The sequence below is a fragment of the Carya illinoinensis genome, chromosome 3, assembly GCF_018687715.1.
Source record: "Carya illinoinensis cultivar Pawnee chromosome 3, C.illinoinensisPawnee_v1, whole genome shotgun sequence".
NCBI lineage: Eukaryota > Viridiplantae > Streptophyta > Magnoliopsida > Fagales > Juglandaceae > Carya > Carya illinoinensis.
This window is the reverse complement of record NC_056754.1, coordinates 15,909,284-15,933,137: the sequence shown is the minus strand read 5'-3', so window position 1 is coordinate 15,933,137 and position 23,854 is coordinate 15,909,284. Positions and strand designations below refer to the sequence as shown.

General features: G+C 35.9%; 1 long non-coding RNA gene across 1 annotated transcript; it reads right to left on the bottom strand.

Moving 5' to 3' along the window:
• On the bottom strand, nucleotides 1-1,999 carry LOC122303608. The gene is made up of 2 exons (XR_006240777.1): nucleotides 1,171-1,999; nucleotides 1-1,103 (listed from the first exon to the last, which is right to left on the bottom strand). It is a non-coding gene; the product is annotated as an uncharacterized LOC122303608 (long non-coding RNA).
• Between the last annotated feature and the right edge of the window lie 21,855 nt (nucleotides 2,000-23,854).

Genomic DNA, 23,854 nt, shown 5'->3' with positions numbered 1-23,854 from the left:
TAGCGGATAAATAAAAGAAGTCAATTAAATACCAGAATTTTAAATACAAATATACCAAAATAAAAGCCTTTTAAAAGGTTATACACTTATTCAGCAAAATATAATACAAAACCTAAACACACAAACAAAAAGGAAAAATAAATCCCAAAACCAACAAGCGACTCCAAGTCACTCCTCTTGCGGAGCTGAAACTTCATGCTCGATGTTCTCATCTGCATCAAAATCTACAATTCTATAAAATAGAACTATGTAGTATAATTATCACGTGAGATTATGAGTCTCAGTAAGTAACCAACTAAACAATCCAAGAGATAAAAACATATTTAGACAACCAACATGTATGGATGCACATGCTAAAACATGCATGAGATCAAAACCATAATTTTCTCCGAAAATGACCATTTTTCCAATGCACGTAAAAAATTCCATTTGGTCCAAAACGAGTCCATTAAAGAAACAACTGCTATTTTTCTAGAAAACGGCCCAAGTGTAAGATCACCATTTTTTCAGAAAATGGTCCAAGTATTTATTTATAAAAAACTAACATTTTTTCATAAAATGGCCCATATATCCAATTATCCCGTATGTACCATGATCTCCCATAAGAACTACCCACACACCTTGGCTTCCTTCGTCACACCAAGGGTAATGATCGTAAGTGTGACTTTGTAAAGAGCGATATCCAGCTCTGTGCCCAGCACATTTGTGATCAAGCACTCTCTAGTCCTCACCAGCAGAGGGGCTGCGGAGTCTGCACAAGAGCATTACTATCTCATTCGATCTCGTTGTCGCCCAGCGATAACTCAGGAGACGTCACTTAGTTTTCTCCGCTTCTAAGTGACCATAAGAGCTCTATCTAGATAATGCCCTATTTTGACTTGGGGTCGTGATACACACGCACCCAAAAATCATTTCTTAATATGAAAACTCAGTTTTCGTCCTTAACCCATGAAAATGCATGAAACATAAAAATGAATGTTATGACACAATATTTAACAAAGTAAAATACCCAATCACAACAAAACTCCACAAATATGCCCCACCTCCAATCTGATCCAAAAATCCACACTCCTCAAACCCAATGTCCAGCACAACTAAACAGACTGCAAAAAAATATGTTAACGTAAAATTATATTTAAATCTCATTAAATTTTTTAAAAATTTACTTACAATGAGGAAAAGGTAAAACTTTGGAAGATCGCACAAGCACTTGATTAACGCCAAAAGCGAGCTTGAAGTAAATTCACCAACAAGCACTGTTTTGAGACTGAAAATAGGACTCGGAATCGAGGGAATTTGAAGCAAAAATTAAAGGAAAGGTGGATTGATTAACCAGATTGAAAGAAGAGGCTAGTCGCTCGACAATGGCGATCACTGCAACAGAACACACCACCAAGCAAAACCAAAAATGGAGCTCACAGCTTGGACCAAAACAGGGGCACGGGTTAAGGCCAAAAATAGAACACAACAGAATGCATGACACACGGATTTGGAGAAGAATATAGGGCACGAGTTTGGCTTAAAACAGAGCATGGGTTGGGGGGAGAAATGCTCGAAATGCAAATGGTTTCTCAACCTAAATTTGGAATACCAAAGGACAAGGGAAAGAGATAGAACAGAGCAAGGAATAGCACCATGGGCTGATTTGCAGGGAGAAGAAAACTAGATGAAAAATAAAACTAGAAAAAAGAAAAGGAGGCACGGTTTCGTAGTAGAAGAAGAGAGCAAAAGATCAAAGAGAGAAAATGGAAAAGAAAAACCATACCAGAAGAAGAGAAAGGGGCTGCGCCTATTGATTTGCAGAGGAAAAAGACAGGAAAAAATGAAAATAGGAAGAGGAAGAAGAAGCAGTGGCGCGGCAGGGGAAAGAAAAAGGATTAAAGCCTTAAGGCTGGCAAAAAACGATGCCATTTAAGGGGAAAAGGGGGCTGGGCTGCAAACCAACGGTTGGGCTTCACAAAACTAGATAGGCTTGGCCCAAAAGAGATTTAAAACCCACTAAAACAAGCCCACCTGAAAATAAAGGTCTAATAAAATAAAAAGTGTACAATAAAATAGATAAAAGATCAATAAAAACACTACAAATAAATATTGATAAAAATAAACAATAAACCCAACAATAAACTAAATTAAAATATAAAGCAATTCCAATAATAAAAAATAATTTATATCAAGAAAAACACATTGACATAAATTTCACACTTAGAAATCATAAAATAATACAATAAAAATCACATTAAATCTAGAACAAGAGAACTAATAATAATAATAAATAAAATAATTATTTAATTAAAACATACGAAAATATGAGGTATCAAAATTTAAATTAGAATTTATAAAAAAATTATAAGATGAATAATATAATTACTTATCATAAACTACGACAATGAAAGATTTTCAATACTAGTCTTAGGTTTGATAAATTAATGTCCGTTAAAACAATAAAAAGAGAAATCTTAAATAATAGAACTTCCTTAATATTACCACATTTTTACGATTACTACAATTAACCACAAGTCTTTCCACATTCTAGCTCATAAATTATGAGTGGCCATGCAAATTTCATAAATGCTCGATAAGGTCGGCTTGGAATTGGGAATAAGTGCCTCTATCTCTAATACGATAATATCGTACAATAAACTTTATGAATTCAAGAATATTATTGCGTGAAATTGGCTTATATGGAGAATAATCGCTGGGTTCGTAATGAACTGGTTAGCCCTGAGATATATATGACACTCATCTTCAACGATTATATTGTGCAAAATAATGCTTGTGCACATAATATCTTTAAGAACTTCTGGCTAGAAATACCTAGCAGGTCCACGCACAATTGCAAATCTACCTTGGAGTACTCCAAAGGCACACTCACATCTTTCCTTGCAGACTCTTGGCAAGCAGCAAAATATTTTTTTTTTCCATGTCAAGCAGGAATTGTTTTTACTAATGTTGCCTACGAAAGATATATACCATCAACAAAATAATATCTCATTACGTATTCATGACCATTGATTGTGTAGTTGCACGAAGGAGTATGACCTTTAGCCAAACCAAAAAAAACATGTCATATCTAAAGATCGTAAGATGCAACAATTTCCAAAATAATAGTTGGTTCATTTACTTGACCATAGTACATACCTTTCCAAGCACTAGAACAATCCTTTAATTGTCAGTGCATGCAATCAATGCTACCCAATATTCATGAAAATCCACACTGTTGTTTGACTTCTAATAAACTTGATATATCACTACTGGTTGGAGACCTCAAGTACTTACCTCCAAAAATTGACACGATTGCCTTTACAAATTTCTTCATACTCAACCGTGCGGTGCTTTCCCCAATTCTTACATACTCGTCCATAAGATTTGTCATTACACAATATGCGAGCATCCTAATTGCTACAATCATCTTTTGAAGGAAAGACAATCCAAGGCCCCCACTGTCATCTTTCTTTTAGACAAAATAATCATCATGAGTTTCAACTACAAAATATATACATAAAAAAGATCACGAGTTATTTGAAACCAACTCCTAAAAACGTGTGGTGGATATATTGGCAACTCAACAAAGTAATTATTCCAAAGGCATTCATGACCTTCCAATAGATTACGTCGGATGAACATACGAGATTGAGAATTACGACGACATGAAGCATATGCTCCCTCGGCTGCACGTCATTCTCTATGTAGGACCATTGCTTCTATCATATGCTCCTCATGATCATAATAATCATCATCTAAAATGTGATCAATACTATGAAATGGGTCCATAGGGAGCTGAAAGAAGAAAATTTGAAGAATTGGAAGAAGAAAGATTGGTTTTTTATGAGTGTGGATTAGTTAGATGATGGATCTATTTATAGGGCTTAATCCGAGACTATTAGCTACAACTAAAAATCTTGGCAAAAGAAGAATGATTGCCTATTTCAAGAATTATAGATATGAATGTTGGGTATTGTGCATGGTGTTATGAATGTGTTTGTTAGTTTTTAGAATTGTAGATGTAAAGTTTAAGTAGAGAAGAAGGGTTTGTGGAAGTGTTTGTTAGTTTCAATAATTGTATACGTGAGTATTGGGTACAAGAAATATTGGCATAATATGTTTGTTGGATGAACAAATTGTAAATATATTTATTGGATAGAAGAAAGGTTGGCAAAATGTATTTGTTGGGTAATTAGGTTGAGGAAAAAAAATTAGTTGGGAAACAATAATTTAAGTATCAAATTAAATTATTAATTAACATATGGTTAGTGTAATTGTAAAATATGAAAAAAATTAAAAATATTATTATTAAAAAAAATAATATTATGTTATTATTTTGATGAATCCAAATGTTAATCCAATGTAGGGTTATGGATAAGGAAGTTTTGGATTTATGGAACACATGTACTTTTCATCAAATTTTGAATATGACTTTGATGAAGCCAGCATCTTCATTGGCTTGGCTAAATGCATATTTAAAATTTAGCCAATATCATACTTCTTTGCATTTACATGTTCCATTTAATTCAATCCTCATATTAGATTCTCAATTCACTCTCTTTATAATAATAAAATATTATTAATTTAATAACTTTTTATTAAATTTATTTCTATCACATTTTGTAATTTTACCAATTAAATGTTAATAATAATTATATTCTAATTTTATTAATATTAAAAAATCGTATTTTCAAAGGTCATTTAATGCTAATGACAAAAAGTGTCTGACTAAACTCATCCAAAATTTTATCTAAATTTCTTAATTACTAACAAAATAGTACTTTCACTTGGAGTGAGAAACTAGTATTTAGTATGGGCTTGGAGTAAAAAAATAATATTTTAATATTTGCTTGGAGTGAGAAACTAGTATTTTAATGTTTGATGAACCAACATTAGTCATCTATATTTGGCCAAGTACTGTAGCTAAAATCTAAATTATTTTAGATATGCCCAACTCAATATAGGGTCTTTTTGGTACATATTATCTAAAATTTTATCATACTTCTCATTTGGCCAAAAACATCTGAACATATGAACAGGTGTCTGTATAAATGTTGTGTCTGCATGTGTGTGTGTGTGTTTGTGTTGTGATATACATGCTAAATCCCCTAAGGCATCACCATCATTTGTATGCATCATCCAGTTTTAAAACCAAAGAACTCTCATCTTTAGCAAATTGATAGTTAACTAGTACTCTTAAATTCAATGAAGACGGCTTTGTTTTCGGTATGGTTGTAGTTGACCCAAATCAAAAATTTTGGAACGCGGCCATTCTTAAGTCCAAACACTTTTTGTATAGATTTTATCTATTGATATTTGATGTAGATCTACAGATCAAATCTTGATTTTGATCAACAAATAATCACTCTTAAAGGATCAATGTCCACCAGGCTTTTGTATGAATCTTTTGTGCCAAACTTTCCACACCACAGCATCGAACTTTGAGCATCAACAACTTCAATTCTTTCGAATGCACTCGGTATCCCTCCATGCAGCGACCTCGTGAAAATACTGCAGAAAAATTATATGTACATTAGCGCTCAGCTAGATGGACTATTATTGAGAGGCATAGAACTAAAGTACACACGAGACTTCTATCCTGGTACCTAGTACTCTTTTAGGAGTCTAAGCAATTTACCTGAGCACATAGATGAGTGATCTAAGACTCAAGCAAAGGGTCACAGCTACATTTAAAGTTATTAGAGTATGGAAAGTCCTAATAGTCCTAAATATTATGTAATATGTTTGAAAACTATCACATGTTTTTAAGCAGGTAAAACCAACTCGCACGTCCACAAGGGATTAAACTCGTAACCTCACCAACCACCCCTTTTTTTATTGGAGTAGATGCCATCAAAACCATGGACCATGACCAACATCATAACTTTATAAATTTATTGAATATCAAGCAAACAAAATTGTGGAGATGTAATGCCCATCTTTGTAATGGGTTCTTTAGAAAATGATTTTAAGAAAATTGACGTGAATTGCGTTTCATTTTTAAATTTCCTTTCCTTCCATGTCAAGATACTAAAGATTCCATATTTATAAATAAAACATGTTTCTTAATTTAAAAGGTTAGAGTGGAAAACATTAAATTTTATAATTAAAGTCTTTCGTACAAAATATTATGCCTAGGCTTTCATGCGCTTCCCCTTGGGCCTTGTTCATCCTGACACATCATGCTCATCTTGTCCTTGGGAGGGCACACATAAAAACTAAATTAAATCGATAACTCGTAAGTATTACTTCATACAGGTAAAATATAATAACATAGGCTTTTAGTTATGCATTCATCACTCCTTACATATCATACGTAGACATTCATTTCATTTTAAAATGTTGCGAGGTGGAGTTTTTCTTTAAAAATGATTTTTTTCTCGTAAAGAGTTCCCTACACCTTACTGCTTTCATTTCTTAAAGAGTCTTATCATGTATATATCTTTTCTTAACATGCATACATTCTTTTTTATTGCTTTCATTAGCTGTTGCACACTGTTATGTCCCGTGTGTAAGGGTTAGCGGTCTTTTGGACCTGATTCCGCGCATGGCTACGGGTTAGGAATCTATTGCGTTAGGGTGCAGCACTGGGTGCACTACCAGTACTACTTACCCGGCATTGCAATCTGCCCAATCTAGTCCTTCAATACCATCATCCATTCATTCACATGCCGTTATGTGTTTTCATACATTAAACATTCAGTCCATTTAGTTCTTCCAGTTCTTTACAGTCATTTAGTTCGTTCATTTGTAAAAGCCATTTAAAGGCATGAGCTTAAATATCATTTTTCATGATATCATTTAAAATATCAGTTCATGCATCCTTTAAAGCATCGGTTCATAGGGACATTTAAAATACTTTCTTCGCATCGTTTAAAGCATAAGACATAAGCATTGACATTTTTTTTCATTTCTTTTCATGAAAATACATCTATTACTTACTACATATAGCATCCATTCACATACATACACTTACATACTTGGAGTGCATAAAAAAGGGCTATTAAGGAGGGCTTATATACTTATACTTGAAACTTATACTTAGCATTCTTTCATAAAGTGTATTTCGTGTCGTTTCATTTTCATTTTCGTTTATTTAGAAAACTCTAGAAGAGTATGAAAATAATACTTATTTGGACTCCATGTCATACTCATTTCATGTAGTCTATTCGTGTGCATGTTAGATGGCCACCTACATGCATACACATAACCTCAACGTCATTCTCTATCTAATATACAAGCAACTATACTAGAAATAGAATTACGCTTCACTTGTAACACTTTTTGTCCATCCCTGGGTTCTTATGTGCTATTTACTATACTAAAACATTCGGGATCCATTTACCGTCACTACCTTCATGTTTCATCTTAGGGTTAATACATTAAAACCTTTGTCATACTCTTCTATCAACCACATTTTAATATGACTCACAATTAAGCCACGCATCCCGATCCTAGACAACTTACCCATTACTACCTTCATGTATCTTAGCCATACTCAATCCTCATTCCCATCCATACATGCCACATGACTTTAAGTCAACTCTGAGGCTTAAACATTGTGCAACCATGCTTAGGACAGATTAACCATTATGTATGGTAAATTCTTCCAATACACGTGTCTTACCAGATGCACAAGTACCTTACCCTTTATCATCTAAGATCAACTTATAGTCCAATGAACACCTGCTTGTATAAACAAGTTCCATACTCCGATACCAACTTCTACTCAAACTAGGTCAGCAGGACTGGCCCCTTTACAAGTTTATCCCAACACTTGACACGACAAGGATCCATTCACCACTACATATTTGTCACATCACGTAGCTTGAGACAAATCCCGAGTTATATCACGACACCCGTTGTGCTTCCACTGCGCTATTCTTACACTATTCCATCATTTCACACATACCCTAAGCCATAAGTCAACTACAAGCTACAGGCCACATTACAGCTATTTCGAGACACCATTGCACAGTTCCCAATACTACACCATATGTTTTACACTCCTCAACTTTGCAACCATTATTTTCTTTGTGACAAGCCAATACGATGCATGGCTACACAACCTGGAGTATGCACTATGTGTCCTCCTTTCGCTACATCACATATTATCATGACGCACATCACATAATGCATTGCTACATGACCTGGAGCACACGCCACATGTACTCACTTCACACTTCGCCACACGTCATTACGGGGCACGCAACACAGTGCATCACCGCACTATATGGAATACACTCCACCTGTACTTCCTTCACAACACTACACCGCATTACAACTACGACATACACCTCACACCCATATGTCACAGCACAGTCCACAACACTACACAATTATGCCCAACAGTTCATTACACAACCACACTTCACAGCAAACTCCACAATACTAATAGCACAATCTCCAAAACCAACCAACTAACTAAAACTTAATATAAATAATGAGAGATAGAGTGTTATACCATCAATGAGAAAACCCATGCGTTGCCGCTACCCATCACAATCAAAGGTGTCGGAAGTATTGTACGTGGTGGTTAAATCGCTTACGGTGGCTGTTCGGGCTATTAAAGGTGGCTACGGGTGTTGTGAAATTTCACAAGTGCACAAAAATGTACCAAGTAATATAATGATAAAAAAAATGTCGAACCCATGAGGACTATTTACCTATTAACTATTGAAATTGTTGTGACGCCACCAACTCCCACGTACAGACACGTGGAAATCGAGGCGTCGGGATGATAATAACACGGGTCACACATCCCATCGCCAAGTGCCAAGTGTGTGTATATGTCTACAATAAAACCACACAGTGGATAATAAAAGTTTTACAATTAAGTATCAAAATTTTGTTTAAATACAAATTTGCTTAAAACAAGCGTAATAAAATATTATAAGTTTCAACATTATTTCAAATCCAAATTATATAACATAAAAGCAAGTAAAATAAATTCCAGAAGTAAAACAACTCCAAATCAAAACTCTAGCGGAGCTGCCTCCTTAGGCTCAGCATCTTCCTCCTCAACCTTTGCATCAAAATCTACAGTACGAAAAATGGTGCTACAGATAAGTAATAATCAAAACATCACAAAATAAAAATATATTACACTCAACAATATGCATGAAAAGATGCCATATGCATGTGTCCCAAAAATTCACATTTTTCTACGCACGCCAAAAATTCCATTTTTGGCCCACAATAAATTCCTTTAAAACAAGTCCTCGTCATTATCCTAGATAATGGCCCAAACCAAGAAAACCATAATTTTCCCACAAAATGGTTCACAAAGTCCACATACAAAACCTCGCCATTTTTTCCTGAAAATGGCTCACAAATATCTTTTAATCAAACTCGTCATTTTCCTAGAAAATGACCCATCTCCGAAATCCAAAACCAGTTTTCAATTTAATGTATGCACCATGATCTCCCATAGGGATTATCTGCACACTCTGGCTCCTATGTCACACAGTAGGTAACGACCACGCATGAGACATCTAAACGAGCGATACCCAGTCTCGTGCTCAACACATACCATGACCAGGCATCCTCTACTCCTCGCTAACCGAGAGACCACGGAGTCGACACGACAGCGTTACTGTATCGTGCGATCTAGTCGTCGCCCAACCACAACCCAGTGTATATCACTCAGTATTATCCACTTCCGAATGACTAGATGAGCTCCATTGAAATAATGTCTAATCTCGACTTGGGGTTGTAATACACACGCACCCAAAAATCCATTTACTTCGTGAAAACCCAACTTTCAATATCCAATTCATGTATATGCATGCACCATGTTATGCAAATGACATGACACAAAATATGCAACAATTCAAATTATCGAAATATAATTAACTCCATCCTCAAATCTATCCGACCCCCGACTCCTTGGACTTAATCTGGAATAACTAGCTAGTCACGATTTATTGTAAAAGCAATAATATATTTAAATTTAAAATAAAGTTTGTTAAATACTTACGGTGATATATAATAATTTTTGAATGATCGAGGCGCTGCAAAAGGTGAAGAAAAAGTAACGTAACAGTGTAAAAACATTATGACCACGGCTTGTAAATACCTACTTTTGAATGGGGACGAACCAAGACTTGGAATTGATAGGGAATGAGTTAGAGGTGTTTATGAAGCTAGTGGAAGTGAGGGTTGGCCGTGGGTGGCGGCGAAAACAGCGGTGGAAGGGCAAAAAGCCCAAAATAGAAAGCAAGATCGTGGAGGCTGCTCCAGCGACTGATCGGAGTTGGAAATGAGTGGTTTAGGTAAGCAAGAGGTTGGTAATGAAGTGGTAAAGAGATAGTGGCCGGAGGTGGAACGACTGTGGTAAGGAGCAAAGTGACGCCGCTGCTTGAAGAAGCTCGTGGTGGTTAAATGTGGCTTAGATGTGGGTGAAATTTAGTGGGGATGATCACAGGCCAAAGGGCAAGAAAATGAGGTGGGTGGTGTAGCACACGGCAACGGCGAATGGTGGTCCTAGGCGAAAGGAGAAAACAACGCGAGGGAGAGGGGAGAGGCTTCATGAGGGATGGAGGGGAAGAAAATGAAAAAGAAGAAAAAGAAAAAGAAAAAGAAGAAAAAGAAATAGGAGAAAAGAAAAGGCGAAGAAAAGAAAAAGGAAAAAAAAAAAAAAGGAAAAAAAAGTGAGATCCAGTCCTCATATTTTGGGATCAAGAAATTGATCAAACGAAAACTATTTTTTTAAAAAAATAACAAGTTAAATAAAGTAATTCAAATGCAATGAATTTATAAAATAAAATAAAATAATAAAATTCAACAATAAATTAATTTAAAATAAAAAGCACAATAAAATAAATAGAAGCCAAATAAAAATACTACAACTATAAAATAAAATAATTTAAGCTAAAGAGTAATTTAAATGCAGAACAATAATTAATAACAAGAAAGTATATTAAAATAAATTGCACAACTTAAAATCATAAAATAACCCAACAAATAACACATTAACTTTAAAACAAGAGAACTATTATTTATAATAATTTAAATAATCATTCAATAAAAATATACGTAAAAACGGGGATATCATATCCTCCCCCCTTTAAATAAATTTCATTCTCAAAATTTATGAGGTCAAACATCAGCGCTAAGCAGGATACAAGGTACAACTCAGAACACTTGAGAAAACATACCATCAACTATTCCCATACAAGCATGAGTAAAACTCTCCCAAAATTACTGCTATAGACGATTTTATCATACCTTCACTAGTCTCCCAGTGGTATATATCACTCCTACTACTCCTAGGGTGGCTATGTAATTCAAAATCTCTATTTCTACAAGAACCTTAATACAACACCCATAGAATCCCAATAATTATTATTTCCTATAATAGGTTGTACTAACCTCAATCGACTCTTATGCTATAACCTCCAAAACTTCATTGTATACTACACCTTGGTAACCGAATACCCACTTTCAAATTTAACCATCCATAAACAAATTTGCACAACCAAATGATTAATCTCCAATTATAAGCATCTTATCAAAATTTCAAGTCACCACTAATTCCTCAGAATCAACACAAAATATAAATATCTAGTTATCTCCAAAAAACACGCTTTCGTGCGCACTCTGATAACTCGTCAAAATGCAAAATGTCCTCATAAATTAATACCATTGAGTACAAGCGAACTCAACACCTGTAAACAAGAAAATCAAAATCATGAATTATTACTCCTATCCCTCAAGAAAATCTCAATCATGAATCATAAATTAATATCATATGCATGAAAAGATGCCATATGCATGTGTCCCAAAAATTCAAATTTTTCCACGCACGCCAAAAATTCCATTTTTGGCCCACAATAAATTCCTTTAAAACAAGTCCTTGCCATTATCCTAGATAATGGCCCAAACCAAGAAAACCACAATTTTTCTAGAAAATGGTTCACAAAGTCCACATACAAAACCTCACCATTTTTTCTAGAAAATGTCTCACAAATATCCTTTAAACAAACTCGCCATTTTCCAAGAAAATGACCCATATCCAAAATCTAAAACCAGTTTCCAATTTAATGCATGCACCATGATCTCCCCTAGGGATCATCCGCACACTCTGGCTCCTATGCCACACTGCAAGTAACTACCACGCATGTAACATCTAAATAAACGATACCCAGTCTCGCGCCTAACGCATACCATGACTAGGCATCCTCTAGTCCCTGCTAGCCGAGGGACCACAGAGTCGACACGACAGAGTTACAGTATCGTGCAATTCGGTCGTCACCTAGCGACAACCCAGGGGATGTCACTCAGTATTATCCACTCCCGAGTAACCATAGGAGCTCCACCAAGATAATGCCCTATTCCAGCTTGGGGTCGTGATACACACGCACCCAAAAATCCATTTACCTTGTGAAAACTCAGTTTTCAATATCCAACACATATATATGCATGCACCCTGCAATGCAAATGACATGACACAAAATATCCAACAATTTAAATCATCCAAACATAATTAAATCCATTCTCAAATCCATCCGACCCCCGACCCCCGACTCTATGAAATTTGAAAAATACTTACAGCGCTATATAATAATTTCTGAAGGATCAAGGGGCTAAGAGTGTAAAAAACTATGGCCGTGGGTTGTAAATACCCACTTTTTGAATGGAGATGAACCAAGGCTTGGAATTAATAGAGAATGACTTAGAGGTGTTAATGAAACTAGTGGATGTGAGGGTTGGCCGTGGGTGGCGGCGAAAATGGAGGTGGAAGGCCAAAAAGTCCAAAACGGAAAGTGAGATCGTGAGGGCTGCTTCGGCGACGGATCGGAGTTAGAAATAGGTGGTTTAGGTCGGCAAGAGGTTGGTGATGAAGTGGTGAAGAGATGGTGGCTGGAGGTGGAACGATAGCTATGCTGGAGCAAAGTGACGTCGTGACTTGGAGAAGCTCGTGGTGGTTAACGGCAGCTCAGATGGGGATGAAATTTGGTGGGGATGATTACCGGCCGGAGGGGAAGAAAATGAGGTGGGTGGTGTAGCACACAGTGGCAGCGAATGGTGGTCCTAGGAGGAAGGAGAAAATGACAGGAGGGAGAGGGGAGAGGCTTCGCACGGGATGGGGGGAAGGAAAGGGAAAGAAGAAAAAGAGAAAGAAGAAAAAGAAAAATGAGCAAAGAAAAAGAGAAGAAAAGAAAAAAGGGAAAAAGAAAAATAAAGAAAAAGAAAGTGAGATCCAGTCCTCACATTTTGGGGTCAAGAAACTAATCCAACGAAAACTATTTTTAAAAAAATAACAAGTTAAATAAAATAATTCAAACGCAATGACTTTATAAAATAAAATAAAATAATAAAATTTAACAATAAATTACTTTAAAATAAAAAAGCACAATAAAATAAAGTGAAGCCAAATAAAAACACTACAACTCAATATTAATAAAATAAAATAATTAAAACCCAACAATAATAAAATAATTTAAGCTAAAGAGTAATTTAAATCTAGAACAATAATTAATAACAAAAAAGTATATTAAAATAAATTGCACAACTTAAAATCATAAAAGAACCCAACAAATAATACATTAAATTTAAAACAAGAGAATTATTATTTATAATAATTTAAATAATCTTTCAATAAAAATATACGTAAAAACGAGATGTAACAATTGTTCTAATTTTAAGTTATTTGAAAATCAAGAAAAGTGGTAGATTTTGAATTACAAAATCAACAACAAATTAAATGAAATCTACAACTGAAGAATTGACCAAACACTTGAAAAAAAGAAGATTTTATCCAAGAAAAAAACACTAAGGCATCCAACTCACCTAACCAATCTAATTCCAAATCCTAACCATATAATTTATTAATTATCATCCTATTTGATGGTGAAATATTCTAACTTATCTAAAACCCTCTCTTGAGTAGAATTAGAATTACTCAACATGCAATAACTTGTGATATGTCTATGAAACTTTAAAAGCATTTGAGTACATTAAGATTAATAATATTTCACATAAAAGCCGAACAAATCACGTTGGTACATTTATGTCTTTCATTCAATTCATGGCATATATCATACGAAGCTAAACTACATGCATCATCTCTCAAATTAACATGCATAACAAATCATTCAACTATTGGCCAAATAATTGAAGGCATTAAACTCAATGATGTATACTAAAAAAGAATGATAAAATTATAATCACAACGAAATAAGATTCGGGATTGTCATGGAGAGGCTATATTGTAGCCTTAGTAATAGAAATTAGTTTATAATCTAATCAAAATAAACCATAATAATTTTGGAATTCATCATGAGAATTATACTAAGAAAAGATTAAAGAATTAATTAAGAAGGAAACTCTATGTAGATCAAGAATCTCTATCGTTGAGAAATGAACATTTCCTATTCTCTTGATGACTCTTTCAATTTATTTATTCTTAAATAAAAATAAAAAAATAAATTAAAACTCTAATAAATAAGAAAATTAAACACAAGCTAGCATAAAATTAAGAATAAAAGTATAACAAAACTTATATAGAAATTAAACACATCAAACACCCGCAAACTTAAGATTTGCTAGTCCTCAAGCAAAAAGAAAAGAGAAAAGAAAAATTAAACAAATAGAATACGTAGATTTCTCACAATGATTGCCTCATAGATTGTATAAAGAATTGATTCAAGGAAACTCTAAACATTTAACAAGTTTTTATATTAATTCAGGAGCACGTTTAGGCTATAAGAAAACCTTTGAATGTGTGTGTGTGTGTGAATAACCAATCTCAACTTGCTACTCTATTAACTCGGATCAATTTATGCAAACTCGATTGAATTATGATTGATTTCTATGAGGATGAGATTCTCGAACTTCATATGCCTATCTTTCAAATCAACTCTCCACTAATGTAGTACAAATACACCACCAAAGATCAAAAGGTCTTTGTGATGACCCGCTTTTGAGTGTATTTTCACTGAAATAGTTGTTTTTATTTTAATTAATATATTAGTTATTTATTTTAATTTATTTGCATTTTAAAGTTGGTTTTTAATTTAATTGATGTTGTGTTTTATTTCTTTTAGTTGTTTTGTGGGTTTTAATCTCTTTTTGGCGGTTTAGTTTTGTTTCCCGGAATGAGGATTAGACCTCATCTTTTCCCTACATCTCTTTTCCTTTTTCTCTTCTTTTTCCTTTTTCTTTTTTTTTTCTTTTTCCTTCTTTCTTTTTTCCTTTCTTTTCTTTTTTTTTCTTTTTTTTCTTTTTTTTTTTCTTTTTTCCTCTCCCCCGCGTCGACCTCCCCCCCCGGTCTCTCTCTCTCTTCTCTCTCCCTCACGGCCGAACGCTTCCTCAGCCCAGACCCACCGCCGCCGGCCGCCGTGCGGCACACCACACCCACCAAAACCTTCCCCTCCCTCCGGCGCACCACCCCACCGATTTCCACCCCCATCCGGCCGGCCGTTTGGCCGGAAAAGCTCTCCAAAGACTGCACGGATTTTGCCTCGATCCGCCGCCGTCGCTCCACCTCCGGCCACCATTTCTTCACCACTTCATCACCGGTCCCTTGCCGTCCTAACCCACCTATTTCCGGTCTCCAACAACCACCGAAACAGCTCCTACGAGCTAGCTTTCCTTTTTGGGAAATCCGACCTCTTTCCGGCGATTCCGCCGCCACCCACGGCCAACCACCACTTCCAATAGCTTCACAACCATCCCTAGACCATTCCCTATCAATCCCAAGCCCTAGTTTGTCCCCGTTCAAAAGTGGGTTTTTCACAACCCACGGCCACAGTGAATTTTCACTGTGACGTTGCTTTTTCGCCGCCGTTTGCAACGCCTCGTGTTTTCTAAAATTGCCATATAGCACTGTAAGTATTTTCCAAACCCTATTTTCAGATTTAAATGTATATTGCTCTTTCAATTAATTAATCTGCTGGTTGGTTGATTCCGGACTAAGTCCGAGGAGTTCGGGGGTCGGATGGATGGAGGACGGAGTTGCTTGTTTTATTGATTTATGTTGTTGGATTATTTTATTATGCATTGATATGGCATTACATGGTGCATGCACGTGTGTTTTTGTTTATGTGTGAAAAGCCTGTGTATTGGCGTAAGTGGTCTTACGGGTGCGTGTGTATCACGACCCCAAGCCGGGACAGGGTATTATCCCGGTGGAGCTCCTCTGGTCACTCGGGAGCGGAATAAACTGAGTGATGTCCCCTGAGTTGTCGCTAGACGACAGGAGCGGGGGCTAGGGGTTGCTTGGCTACGAACGCGCAGGGCGCGGAACCGGGCATCGCTCTACGCACCGACTCCGTGGCCCTTCGCTGGCGAGGGCTAAGGGATGCTTGGCTACGAACGTGCGGGGCATGGAACTGGGCATCGCTCGTTAGGTGTCACATGCGTGGTGGTACTCTGCGGTGTGGCACTGGAGCCAGGGTGTGCGGATGACCCCTATGGGAGGTCATGGTGCATACGATTAATATGGATAATGGTTTGAGACGGATAAATGCCAAATGTGACTTTTGGCGTGTTTTTCGGAAAGGATGTGTTTTTGGACCAAATGGGTTTTTGGCGTGTGTGGAAAATTATGTTTTTGGGTTTTGTGCATTGGGCATGTTTCATGCATATTGTTTGAGTTCTATGTGTTTTTATCTGGTAGTGTTTGGGTTTTACTTACCTGCGGTACCATTTTTGGTTCCGTAGCTTTTGGTACAGAGTTGGAGGACGAAGAGGAGGAGGCTGAGCCCGAGGATGCGGCTCCGCTGGGTTGCTGATGCTATGCTTTATATTTGGTTTAAAACTGTATTTGTGTTTTTGTAATATTTTATCTATGTATGTTTTAAACAGCTTGTATTACGTTAAGAAAAATTCTGGTACTTAGTTATGACTTTCGTTATCCGCTGCCTGCTTTCTTCGTGCACATTTGTTGCTTTTGCACACACTTGGCACCTGTCGATGGGATGGTGACCCGGGTTGTCACCATCCGGATGTCTCGATTTCTCCGTGTTCGGGCATGGGGATTTGGGGGCGTCACAATCTTAATAAAAGCTCGTAATGTTTGGCTTAATGTGATGGCAAAAGAAAAAATTAGTATAGAATTCAAAGTAAAAAAATTCAACACAAGCTTTACCGATGAAGAGAGACAAAGTTTAACATTTACTCCCTAGAGCCACTTATGAGCAATTTATTCATCTCTTTTTTTTTCTTTTTTTTTTTTGATTCCACACTCCCTAATTTTTTTTTTTTTAATTTGGGTTGTATTATTTGTGTAATTTTTTATTTCAATTTTTTTATTTTATTATTATTAATTTTTTTATGATAGAATAACAAAATTTGTTATTGCTCTTTTAACTCTTTAACAAACTTTTTCTCTTCTCCAATGACTAAGCAAGTAACAAATTTTCTTGAAAAGGTAGGATGATTGTTTATAGATTAAAAGGTGTGGTAAATGTGGGTTAATGAAAGAAAATTGGCCAATGTGTTTAAGGCTCAAAGAGATGACTAGAGATAGATAATTAAGGTAGGGTAGAAAAGCTCAAACGTTCCAAAGATGGCCTAGATCATTTCTCTAGTGTGTATTGCCCAGGATTTTTTCTCGAGTGATTATCAAATAAGTTCTATAGTTCTGTAAGATCTTAGAAAATATCTAATTCACATAAATATACTCTAAGCCAACAAAGCAACTTATTGATTATGATATTGTGCAAAAGTGTTCAAAGGAATTCAAATAACCCAAGCTAACACAAGAATTAAGCACAAACAAGACAAATTTAACATTTTTCAAAAACCCAATTCAATTTAAATAAGGTAATATCATAGGCTTGTGATCATCAACCCAAAAACAAAACAAAAGGAAAACAAAATTATTTTTTGATTTTCAAAATTTTTCAATTTTTTTTCTTTTCTTGTTTGTGAAAATAAATAGATACTCTTAAAATTAATGACACCTATACCCAAACTTAAAGAACACATTGTCCCCAATGTGAAGAATCAAAAGAGATGAAAAATTGAAAAGATAAGAGTAAACTTTCCTAAAAATGTTGCATGAGTGCAATGCTAGGTCTGGGGAATATTTGAGGCAGTCATTTGGGCACTGCGATGCCGACTCTCAAGTGTGTGTGCCTGGGTGTATTTCAAAGGAATGTTGTGGAAGGCTCTTATAGCACAGCGGCGTGGAGCTGCATTGTTTTAAAACTTTTCAAGTGCACGAAATCGTACCCAGCAATATAATGATGAGAAAAATGTCAAACTCACGATGACTATTTACCTATTAACTATTGATATTGTTCTAATTCTAAGTTATTTGAAAAAAATAAAAGTGGTGGATTTTGAATTAGAAAATAAGCAACAAATTAAATTAAATCAACAACTAAAGAATGGATCAAACACTTGAAAAGAAGAAGATTTTACCCAAGAAGAAAATGCTAAGGCATCTGACTCACCTAACCAATTCAATCTCAAATCCTAAATATAAAATTAATCAATTATCATCCTATTTGATGGTGAAATATTCTAATTTATCTAAGACCCTCTCTTGAGTAGAATTAGAATTACTCAACATACAATAACTTATGATATGCCTATGCAAATTTAAAAGCATTTGAGCATATTATGATTAATAATATTTCACATAAAAGCCGCAAAAATCACGTTAGCACATTCCTGTCTTTTGGCATTAAACTCAATGATGTATACTAAAAAAGAATGATAAAATTATGATCATAACAAAATAAAATTCGGGATTGTAATGGAGAGACTACATTGTAGCCTTAGCAATAGAAATTAGTTCATAATCTAATCAAAACAAACCATAATAATTCTGGAATTCATAATGAGAATTATAAAAAAAGAAGATTAAAGAGTTAAGAAGGAAACTCTATGTAGATCAAGAATCACTATCGTTGATGAACTCCAATTCTGTAAATCTTCGACCTACTGCTTGAAGCGCCATTTTCTCTCTAAAGATGTTCGTTTTTAGCTCTGGCTTAAACACAAAGTTGTAGGGTTTTCTCTTAGCTTTTTGTAGACACCAAAATTACCCTTATTGGAGTTGTCTAGAAAAAGTTATCCTCCAAATATCAAATGATACTTCAGAAATTTTGAGAAATGAACGTTTCCTATTCTCTTGATGGCTCATTCAATTTCCATGACTCCTTCAATTTATTTATTCATAAATAAAAATAAAAAAAAAAATAAAAACTCTAATAAATAAAAAAAATTAAACATAAATTAACATAAAATTAAGAATAAAAGTATGACAAAACTTATATAGAAATTAAGCACATCAACGAGTACAAATCTGAGCAGGGAAATGTTTGATCGTGGTCCTAGAGTGGTGGTCTCATGATAGTGCTGGGGTGGTACGCAGTGGCTCATGAAGGAGTTTAGGCCATGTATGGCTGAATTAGGAAATTTGTGGGTTTCAAGGCTAGGGGTTAAGACTGGCCATGGAGGATTTGAGAGAGGTGTAGTGGAGGGGCATGGTGGTGTTGGGGGCCGAAGTGGCCATGTACAGTGGCGTGGGTATGGTGAACCCGTGCATGGAGGCCGTGTGCATGTGGTCTAGGGAGGAGCTAAGGTGGCTGGGTCAAGGGGAGGAGGAAGGGGGGTGGTCAAGGGAGGCCGTGGGTGGTAGCTGGAGGCCTGGGTTGCCATGTATGGGGGCGCAGGTGGAGAACCCATATGGGTTCCGTGCGTGTGAGTGTGGTGATGCAATGGAGAGAGTGAGAGGTACAGGGAAATGAGGCCATGGAGGTGAAGCCCATGAAATGGTGGTACTGGTGGAGGTGCTCGGTGGCCCAGTTGGCCATGCACGGTGGCTCTAGGAGGAAGAAATGGGCTTGAAACCCATTTTCTTAAAAGGTGAAGGAGGAGAGGGAGGGGGTTGCCGTGACTCACTGGTAGGAGGAGGTGTTCACCGGCGTGAAGGGGACATGTTGGTGGCAGCGGTGAGAGTGGGAGGAGAGAGAGAGGGGAAAGGAGAAAGGGAGAGGAGAGGGAGAGGGAGAGGAAGATAAGCACGGCCATGGGGGAGGCAAACCGTCGAGCTGGGAGAGAGGGAGAGGAGAGAGAGAGAGGAGAAAGGAAAAAGTGGGAAAAAATGTAGGGGCTTGGATATTTAATCCAAGCCTTTCGTCTTAGGATCTTCAAAACGATTTAACAGTGAATTCAAATACTGATTTGAAAATGCGTAAACATTTATTTAATTTAAAACATTGAGAAAAATTGAGATAGAATAATATTTTATAAACTAAAGTTCATAAAATAATATTCATTCATTATTAATTAAAATGATGAAATCTTATTAATCATTTGAAGATAATAAAACTATTTAAATTAATTTAGAGTTTTCAACATATTTTAAATTTCGTAGTATTTTTTAAATGAATAAAATCATTTAAATTAAATAATTTTCTATGATTATAATATTTTTGGAACTCTTCAAAAATATTATAATTGTATTATTTAAAAACAAAACTTAGTTTGATAACACTGAAAATATTACATAGGATATTTAAAATATTCATAAGTTTTAAAATATTCGACTTGCTTTAGAAATCCACTTGGTATATTCAAAAACACCCTATCAAGATTTGACACGTTGAACAAGACTCGTAAATATAAAAGAGTGAAAGAGCGGATTGTTACAGAAGAAGATCAAGCAGATGAGATGAGATGTTGAAGTATTTTGAGGTACCAGAGATCAAGAATATGGGGAAGATGACAAGAGAAAGAAAACACATTTTTATTATTTATTTCTAACACTTTTTGTGGTAAGCTTAACTTGTCTGTTTAATAAATAAAAAATGATATTGTTGGGCATATAATACATCACTTGGAATCATGAAAAGTATAGAAGTATGAATTCTTATAATCATAGCAAATCTTGGTATAAAAGGTTTGAGGAGAGCAAGAATTTGAAACAATTCGTTTTCGTTTGTTAATATTCATTCATGCAGGTGGTAAATTACACAAAAAGTCTTATAAGCAAGGAAAATGATAGCCTTACTTTTTCTCTACTACCATTCTACTACCAACCTCCACATGGCTTTATTTTGATTTTATTTGTCTTCTGCTTTTAGCACAGCATTTGAAATTCAAACACATTTTTCTATTTCAGAAGGACCCTCTCCTTCACGTCGATAGTAGCCTCCCAGTGTGGCCTCCTTTCTTTCGGGTTGCACCTCCCAATATGGCTACCGTTCGACGGTGCCTTCTCGGATGAGATATCCACCAAACTGTCTTCTTCGCCTCTCTCCCACACTCTCTTTCTCACACAAACTCTCAAAAGCCACCCTCGCATCGCACCAGTCTGTAGGGGCGACTATGGGATTCCTTTAACTTCTTTTGAAATTAAAGCAGCAATTTCTTTTGCTATCGAGAAGATTTTGTCTGTTTAGGTTCACTCTTGAAAGCAATGGAGTCGACGATGAAAGCTTCATCTCCCTGGCATGTCTGTTCTAGAACAAAATCAGGGTCCTTCTCTTTCTCTCCTTTGAGAAAAAATTTATTCTACAGCCAATTTTTTCTTCCCATTTTTCTGGGTTTTGAGGGTATATAAAATAAAATAAAATTGAACAAAAAATGTCATTGTGTATAAAAAGGACTTGAAACAGAGCTCTGTTCCAAAAAACAATGGGTAGCCAATTTCCTTTAAAACGAAAGAGAGATAGATTAGAACCAAAAAAATTATAGATTTTTCAGCCTTTTCTTTTTACGAAGGTTCTCAATTGATTTGACAAAACTCAACAAGCGTAAGATACAAACCATAGCTGTAGATAGTTTCAAGTCAAGGTGAATAACAAAATCAATGTCCAAGGTGAAATGGTTTAAGAGTTTCTACATCATTACCTATTACAGCTATTGGTACTATAAGTAAAACAGCTTCAATAAATGCATATAACCAAAACAATTGGTGTAAAGAGAATATATATTGCCTATGGTCGTTGCCTCTATTTTTAGCGGGATCAAGAATGGGTTTCTCTTGTTGATGTTTTGGTCCAACGAGACCTCTATGTTTAGCCATGGTACTTAGATTCCTTCACTAGATTGCTTCTGTTTTTCATTGGGTTGCTTCTATTCATGGTGGCCATAAGATAACCATCCAGCTTAAACACATGCATTTATTTTGAACTAATCTACAGTTTATCTAATTCTATTTTGCTCAATAGCAAGGCCACACTCTTTTGTGCTAAGGTCTACTCTTGCCTTCCCTTTTCTTCTCGTTCATCTTTTTTCATGTGCTACCTTGTATGTTCTAGTTGTTTTGGGTATGCTATATATGGTTAATAAGCTTACCTATGGTATATGATTTGTTAAGTTTGCTATATTAAGTGCTGATTTTTTTTTTTTGAAATACTGATCTCATTAATCATGAAACAAATGAACATAATTCTATATGGTCTAAAGTGACATAGAGTTGCTTGGTTACATCATTTCTTTGTGTACAATAGGGAAAATACAAGTTGGTCAGTTTTCAACTTCATAAGCATCCTCTGTCATCTCGATAGCTGCTTTTGCAAGTTGGTGGGCTACCATGTTTGCCTCTCTATGGACGTGAGATGCTGTCCAGTTGATACTAGAATTCAGCACCCTTCCTGCATCTTCAATCAGACATCCCCGAAGCTCCAGTCTAGTGCTTTGCTCTGCAGCACATCCACCACACATTTAGCATCATCCTCTAAGTAGACCTGTTGCAATCCCATCTCTTTGCAAAACACAGCTGCAGTTAATAAACCATATGCTTCAGCATCGAAAGGAGTCCCTCTTAAAAGTCTCTGAGCTCTTACAGTACCAACAACCTGGCCTTGGTAGTCTCTGACTATCACTCTTATTCCAACTCTCTCCTCCTTTGCTTTAACAGCTACATCCCAATTGAGTCTGAAATAATTCTGACTTGGTTTGGACCACTTATGCCTTGCTATACCAACCTGTTTCTTTGTTCCCTTAAATGTTACAGTGGCTTCTTTGAAAGTAAATAACTCTTCTATGACCTGTTGATATATTCTTGTCGGATGAGTGAAAGCTTTACCATGGTAGAAATCATTCCTTCTAGTCCAGATTCTTTTCAATGTAATTGCAGTCTCTTCTAACTCAGCAACACCTAGACTTTCTACCAGAGTGGACCAAATATCAAAGAAGAGGTCACTATGGAAAGTCATTTTTTGGACTTTTCTGCAGCTTTGGTTCCACACATCCTGAGCAGCAGCACAACTCCATAAAGCATGACTTGAGGTTTCAGGGGCTTGTGTGCAAATGAAACAAGTGCTTTCCTCTACAATTTTCCTTCTCTTTAGGTTTGCTAGGGTTGGTAGGGCCTCATTGCATGCTCTCCATATGAACTGTTTGACATTTGGAGTGGTCCTTAACTTCCATATACTCTTCCATACATGCTTGACTTGTGTTCTTCTAGATGATTCCCCTTGAAGATCATCTTCCATTTGTCTGTGAATATGATAACCACTCCGTACTGAATACTGACCATTGGTGGTGAATTGCCAAACCATCCTATCTTCCCTACCTCCAATGCTGAGGGGTATTGTTTTTATAGCTTCATACTCTTGTGGGGATAGTAGCTCCTAAATGACAGGATGCTTCCAGGTTTTGAGATCATTATCAATTAGATCACATACCTGTTCACATTCACAATCCATTGGTCGAGTAGAGACTACTTTTTTTTATGGAAATGAAGGTATCTACCAATCCTTCCAAATGTTAATTTTGTGCCCATTGCCCACCCTCCACATGAGACCTTCTTTTAGTACTTCCAAACTTGCACATATTCCTCTCCATGCAAAAGAAAGTCTTAACCCCAGTGTAGCATCTAACAACCTAGATTTTGAGAAGTACTTTTGTTTAAGAACCATAGCAGCTATAGAGGATGGATTCTGTAAAATCCTCCATCCTT